Raw genomic sequence first — 7,849 nt, forward strand, 5'->3', positions numbered from 1 at the left:
TCTGACCAGCGTTTTCTCAGTTGATCCATGGATCAGCGTACCCCAAAATTCTTATGAAGACTCTTCACAACTTTAGTCATGATCTTGGCCTTTCTGATATTTGAGTTTAGGTAAGGTCCATACTTCCCATCATAGTCGGTTCTGTTCAATATGTCCACCATCTCCAACATCTTCCAAAAGACATATTTGTGGCCTTAAATCTTCTCTTCCTGTATTGGGACGTTTCAGGCTCCGGGCTTTCCTCACCCTCCTCCTCGTTAGTGGAACTATTAGTTCTCTCCGCCATGTGCTCTCCCCACCGAAAGCGAAGGGGCGCGGAATAGTCTAGAAAGAATGTCAGGGGCGGGTGGAGTTTCACGCATGCGCACTGTATATAAAACGCAACACGCGTGTGTCGTCCGTTCAATCTGTGAACAGAGGGAGAAGCTGAGGCGACGAACGTGCAAACGAAGGTAAAATTTTGAACTTGGTACATCACTAGGCTATATTGCTTCTAGATTGAGGCCTGCATTAGTGGAGTTTAGCCTGACATTAGGGTTTGTCTTGTGTTGTGTCTTGCAGACATTATGGACGGCTTCAACGATCATAGCTTCCTCCCTCTGTTCATCGATAAATACAGAGACATGCCCTGCCTGTGGCAACCAGCACACCCTCAATATAGTAACAGACAAAAGAGGCAGGCAGCAATGTTGAAACTGGTTGAGTTTGTGAAGCCGGTGGTCCCCAGGGCAGACGTCACCTATTTAAAAAAGAAAATTGGTGGCCTCAGGAGTACATATCTGAGGGAAAGGACCAAGGTGCTGAAGTCCATGGAATCTGGAGCTGCAGCAGATGACATTTATGTCCCAACCCTGTGGTATTATGACAGGATGCAGTTTCTGTCAGACCAGGCTGAGGTCAGAGAATCCCTATCTACTCTTCCTTCCACACGTCCTATGCTACATTCCACACCTGATGAGTCTTCCGACGCCCAACCTGGGCCTTCCTCTCAGGAAGAACTGGGGGAGCCCAGCTTGAGCCAGGTATAGTATTGTTGTACATATTTTGGGAGTATAAATGAATGATGTTAACTTGATTTTTGCTCACTAATTGCTGAGTTTAGAAAGTAGAGGACAAAAGAAGGGGCAAAAACGGGTTGGAAAACGCCAACCCCGGGATTTTTAACGGTATCAGATCAACAAAGTATGCAATCAATTACAAAAATATTTTTATTATTATTCAATCAACATCCATCAAAGATGTGCAAAACAAACAATATACAATCATAAAATCAATGTGAGGCTGGATTAGGTGTAGATCATCTCCAAAATTCCCCCACATTGATGCATAAAAACAAGAATGCTACGCTGTGATTATTCAACAAGTTTCGCTCGTAACTCGAGCTTCATCAGAAATTGCATAAAGTTAACAATTAGGGTACTAAAGACCAGGGAGACTCTGATGCTCATGGGAAAAAAAAATGTGTTCTAATGAAAAAAAATGCATTAGAACACATAGCCCCAGGGGATAGAGGGGGCGACTTTAATGAAATTTTATGACAGCAAGAGGCCCGTTGGATTTTTGACCTTAAAGCAACTGAATCACGTGCTTGAACGAGGCGTTCAGTTTTAAGCCATTTCTCTAAAAAAAAAATATATATTTTTTTTTTCCATGAGCATCGGAGTCTCCCTGGTCTTTAGTAATTGTTAACTTTATGCAAATTTGTCATTATTCCTTTTATTTCTGGCTTATGCACCGGAACTGGAAATTGTGGTGCTTCCCCTTTAATCTATCGGTCTGTATAGGCGCCCGGGGACATTTTTGTTTTTTTCTGCTAATCAATCAGTTATATGACCATTTTGTCCCCCCCCCCCCTTTTTTATTTGGAATACAATGTTCACTTGCATTTACATAATATTCTTTTCCTTCATCATTCTTACACTATGGAATGGTCTCACCACTATAAGTGAATTATCATCCGTAGGATCGAATTTAACTGAGTACACAGTTGGGAGTTCGCTGTTATCAGTGACATTTTAACCATCCAGTTCATCTCATGTAAATTGACATCCACGTATTTAAACAGAGCATGCTGTTGATTTTGCCCCTTTCTCTGTGCATCTTTGTGTTTGTATCTTGTTTGGGGTCCTGCTGTGGTTGTTGATGCCGCCCGCTGTCTTGCGACACTGTGTGGGTTGATTTCCAGGCATCCCCTATTCAATTCATTCACAGTTAGAGCATCTACCAAATTAAAGATGGCCGCTTGGCGGCCGCTGACGCGGTCAGCGTCAGCCGCGCATTCGCAGTAAGATATGGAAGCTAGATTTGATGACAAGTTAAAGTGTTTCCACTTTTGTGGAGCTTTGCGTTTGCATCTTGTTAGCGGTCCCGTGTTGGTTGCTGATGCCGCCCGCTGTCTTGTGACACTGTGTGGGTTGATTCTCAGGCATCCCCTATTTAATTCATTCACAGTCAGGGCATTGACCAAACTAAAGATGGAAGCTAGATGTGATGGCAAGTGAAAGTGTTTCCTTTTTTGAATCCGCCCACAGCCTGGCGGTGATGTCAGACGCCGCCCGGCTGGAGAGGACTTAAAATCTCATCCCCCAGTCAGTTGCCTGTTGGCAATTGAAGGAGGATGAACTGCTGACCAGGCTACTTCACAACAGGTGTCTCTGTACACATACTGATTGGTATGTATTCTTTAACCTATACCCTTTATTTCCCTATAACTACCCATGATGAATTTATCATTGTCTTTTCCTGCCTATTACATCTATTTTATCCAGCTGACTATCTCTACCTTTCTCAACTGATCGTATTCATTTTACCTGTTTATTACAGCGTTTATTTCAATAAGTCATCTGGCAACATTGCTGGCATTTCCCCATACTGGTCATTTGTAACCAGTCTGCAATCCTATTGATTCAACCATCCAGGTAACCTGCTGAGATCTCCTGTATACCTATTACAGGTCTTTTATCCTAATACAAACATCACCATGACTAATTTATCACGCTTCTATAAAGTTTAATGTTCCTCTCTACAGACCCGATTTTTGGTTGATGCGTCACTACCCAGCCTGTGCAGCCATTGGTCAGGTGCATTGATTGCATCTCAAGTTCTGGTAAGCGGCCCCTTTTCTCCTTACTGGTGGAGGTGCTTCTTTTGGATCGCTGTCTACAGGAAGTAACGTGGGTGTCAGTTCTCTATTCCCACTTTGAATGAATCAACACCATTTGCTGATTAATATAACCTTTGGGACTTTTATGGACTAATTTCTTTTCTTTTTCCTGTCCATTTCTACTCTAAATGGAATTTAATTTTGTTTTTGTTTTTTATTATGGTGTCATATGTTTGATTACACGAGGGATATATATACATTTTGTGCTATTCATCTTTCTGCATTTGCAGATTTGTTAGGCCTTACTAGGTAGGGATTTCACGTGATTTGACACAGGTGATCACTATTTGTGTTATACCCATGCATTTATCAATTATGATTTGTTTATAATATTTATATAATTCAAATTATGCATTATTTGATATTCACATTCATTTAATTTTTTGCCATTGATTATTTGTTTTTATCCGTATGAATTTATTTGGCACTTTTTTTTTATTTTTTTATTTTTTTTTTTATAGCATTGATTGCACCTTCTTTTCAATTCCTTACTCATTATTAACGGCAAATATGCATAGACCTGCAGCGACTCTGATGCAATTGGTAAGATTAAATGACATAGTTATCAATATGTGTTATGTTAGACATGTTGACTACTGTATCCTGTAATAGGGGGGATATATATATAATATATATATATATATATATATATATATATATATATATATATATATTACATTTTCCTCTGTATATCCATCTGCAAAAATGTGTGTTTTTGTAAATGCTTACTATAATAAATTTTGTGACATATTTCATGAATTTAAAATATGTTTTTTTTTCTTACTCTATTAGCTATGATCTGCTGCTGCGCCAATTCCTAATGAAGCTCGAGTTAGGAGCGAAACTTGTTGAATAATCGCAGTGTAGCGTTCTTGTTTTTATGCATCAATGTGGGGGAATTTTGGAGATGATCTACACCTAATCCAGCCTCACCATTGATTTTTACGATTGTATATTGTTTGTTTTTTGCACATCTTTGATGGATGTTGATTGAATAATAATAAATATTTTTGTAATTAATTGCATACTTTGTTAATCTACCGTTTTAAAAATCCCGGGGTTGGCATTTTCCAACCCGTTTTTGCCCCTTTTGTCCTCTATATAGAATTTTGGGATGTGGTATCCCCCCTCTCTTCAATCCTTTTCATCTTAATTATTCTTGAGTTTAGAAAGCTTTACATATCAATAGACAGTAGTGGCCAAAACCTTTGGGACAAGAAAGAAAAATGATGGGCACAGAATGATGGTCTTTTTTTTTTTTTCTATTGGTTAACAATTTGCAACAGTGTTGATGTGAAAATTGTGTGTGTTGAACCCAAAACTAAAACTATGTCCCTTTTTCATACACAGGAAGACCTCAGCCAGGAACAGGAGGGTGTGGAATGCAGCAGCCAGGAGGAGGCGGGGGTAAGCGGCAGCCAAAGGAGCCTCACCGAATGCCATGTCCCTCCCCTCCGCCTTCCACGCAGAAGGGCGAGAAAGGGGGGGAATGTTGAGGAGTCGGCCCTGAGGCTGATTGGTGAGGCTTCTGCAGCACTCCAAGCCAAACCCACCTACCAAGAGGCCTTTGCCGCCTTGGTTGCATGCAAGCTTGAGAAAATGGAGCGGGGGCAACAGATCTTGTGTGAGCAGGTTATTCTACAAACTTTCAACACGGGTCTGTTGGGCCAAATGACACCAGAAACACACTTGTGTCATTTGGCCCATGCCCCTGCTCCTCCTCCTCCTTCTACCACACCTCCAGCTCCACAGCCACAGCCTGGAAGGAAGCGTGGAAGGAAGACCAGAGAGTGATGACCTGGGTTCAGTGTGGTCTGATGGAAGATGCAGCCTGTTAGTACCACAGCCTGGGAACATAGATGTCGTTTGCTGCTGTTCTGGGTTTCATGGACTTCAGGATCAGACTTCTCTCCCTCAGACATGTACTCCTCAGGCCACCAATTTTTGTGTTGAAATAGTTGATGTGTGCACTGGGGGCCAAAGGCTTCGCTAATCTCCCCAGTTTCGACATCGCTGCCTCTGTCTTTATCTGTTAATGACACCTAAATAAAGCTATTTTTTGTTGGAAGAAATATTTGCGTATGTGTTTTCCTTCCAAAAGGCCAGTTTATTTCTGAGCAGGCAGGTACATTTCAAAAAAACAAAGTGACATGAATAACAAGGGGTTACCAACACTCTACAACATCCTGTAGATTAAAAAAGAAAAACAAAATATAAAAAATACAATGTTGTTGTGGTAAGTTTACACACAAACACCCCAAAAAAATGGAGAAATGAGCAAACTGTCAAAGGAGATGTTTAGGGGAAAAAAAATGCATCCAAAAAAGAATAAACAAAATCTAAAATTGGATTGCCGAAATGGTTAAAAAAGAGTCAGGAAATATGTTCGGGAGAAGTGTGTGTGTGTGTGTGACTATGAGCATCAAAAGAAGTTCCTTCTTGCAGCATTGTAAAGAACAAGAGAATGTGCTTCATGAAAGAATTTTTAACATTGCAGCATGACGAATGTGCTATATCGATTATGAGCAGTAGTTTTACCTGAACGAGCGCTTCCGTGTCGGAATTTGAATGTGAGCATACGTGGCACCTTGTCCGTCTGCGTATGTCTGATCGGACCAGTTTGTCGCAAAATATTTCCGGCAAGTTTGAAAATTTGGTCAGACGGAAACAGTCCAATGCATACCACACAGTCGGAATATCCGAAAAAATGCTCCGATCGGACACATTCCGACGGAGTCTCCGACCATGTGTACAAGGGCTTATACTGGTCACTTGAAGTTCAACATGGCACCTCATGGCAAAGAGCTCTCTGAGGATCTGAAAAAAATAATCGTTGCTCTACATGCAGATGGCCTAGGCTATAAGAAGATTGCCAAGGCCCTGAAACTGAGCTGCAGCACAGTGGTCAAGACCATATAGTGGTTTAACAGGACAGGTTGCAATCAGAACAGACCTCTTCATGGTCGACCAAAGAAGTTGAGTGCACGTGCTCAGCGTCGTATCCAGAGGTTGTCTTTGGGAAATAGACATATGAATGCTGCTAAGCTTGAAGGGGTGAGGAGGTCAGCCTGTCAGTGCTCAGACCATACGCCGCACACTGCGTCAAATTGGTCTGCGTGGCTGTCATCCCAAAAGGTAGCCTCTTCTAAAGATGATTCACAAGAAAATTTGCAAACAGTTTGCTGAAGACAAGCAGACTAAGGACATCATTTTCTGGAATCATGTTCTGTGGTCTGAGACCAAGATAAACTTATTTGGTTCAGATGGTGTCAAGCGTGTGTGGCGGCAACCAGGTGAGGAGTAGGGATGAGCCGAACACACCCCCCCCCCGGTTCGGTTCGCACCAGAACTTTCGAACGGACCCCAAATTCGTACGAACTTTAGAACCCCATTGAAGTCTATGGGACTCGAACGTTTGAAATTAAAAGTGCTAATTTTAACGGCTAATATGCAAGATACTGTCCTAAAAAGGGTTTGGGGACCTGGCTCCTGCCCCAGGGGACATGGGTCAATGCCTAAAATGTTTTTAAAAATGGCCGTTTTGGCGGGAGCACTGATTTTAATGACGATTAAAGTGAAAAAAAGTGAAATATTCCTTTAACCACTTGCCGACCGCCGCACGACGATGTACGTCCTATTTTTGAAGAGGGATATCTCTAACGGCAGCAGCTGCTGCCACAACCGAGATATCCATCTCTTCAGGCGGCGGTCGGCTGTACGATAACGGTGGTCTCTGCGGCGGATTTGCCGCGAGATCACCGCTATCGGCGACGGGAGAGGTGCCACCCCCCCCCCCCTCCCGCACCTTCCGCCGCTAACCGGAGCCGTCGGTAGTGGCGGAGGCGATCGGGTCCTTTCATCTGCTGGGCATAGAGACAAGTGAGGCTAAGATGGCCCCCACTCGTCTCTATACCATAGGAGGGCGGAAGCGACCTCAAAACGTCACTTCCGCCCATACCTCTTAAAGTTATATTTTTTTTAAATGTCAGATTTTCTTCTTCTTTTTTTTTTTTTTTTTTTTTTTTTTTTTTTGCATTTTAGCCCAAATATGAGATCTGAGGACTTTTTGACCCCAGATCTCTAATTTAAGAGGACCTGTCATGCTTTTTTCTATTACAAGGGATGTTTACAGAAGCGAGCGCATATGTGAGTAGCGCCCGCATATGAAAACGGTGGTCAAACTACACATGTGAGGTATCGCCGCGATCGGTAGAGCGAGAGCAATAATTCTAGCCCTAGACCTCCTCTGTAACGCAAAAAATGCAACCTGTAGAATTTTTTAAATGTCGCTTATGGAGATTTTTGAGGCTAAAAGTTTGACGCCATTCCACGAGCGGGCGCAATTTTGAAGCTTGACATGTTGGGTATCAATTTACTCGGCGTACCATTATCTTTCACAATATAAAAAAAAATTGGGCTAATTTTACTGTTGTCTTATTTTTCTCAAATCGCCTTTCAGGACAACCCCGGAGAGAGTAGCTCCACCTTGCAATCAGGAAACACATGCCCACTTTAAAAACACCTCCTCCTCCTCCATGGCTTCAGTTATTGTGTTTCCTCCTTGGAGGAAGCATGTGCCTGAACCAGGGAGAGCTACACTCTCTGCAGGGGAGTAAGGCTTACCTTTTGTTGCAGGTTGTTTCTCTTTGACCCCCAGCAGCATCTCCACGGGGAGAGGACTCCTGG

At 42.4% G+C, this 7,849-nt stretch overlaps 1 long non-coding RNA gene across 1 annotated transcript; it reads left to right on the forward strand.

Annotated features, from left to right (window-relative positions):
• The first annotated feature begins 2,612 nt into the window (after positions 1-2,612).
• LOC143961015 (uncharacterized) lies at positions 2,613-4,131 on the forward strand. The gene is made up of 5 exons (XR_013270397.1): positions 2,613-2,672; positions 2,824-2,918; positions 3,029-3,106; positions 3,625-3,706; positions 3,956-4,131. It is a non-coding gene; the product is annotated as an uncharacterized LOC143961015 (long non-coding RNA).
• The last annotated feature ends 3,718 nt before the right edge of the window (positions 4,132-7,849 follow it).

Source organism: Lithobates pipiens, unplaced genomic scaffold, assembly GCF_037356315.1.
Source record: "Lithobates pipiens isolate NorthernLeopardFrog02 unplaced genomic scaffold, aLitPip1_a1.2 Scaffold_8, whole genome shotgun sequence".
In the NCBI taxonomy this organism is placed as follows: domain Eukaryota; kingdom Metazoa; phylum Chordata; class Amphibia; order Anura; family Ranidae; genus Lithobates; species Lithobates pipiens.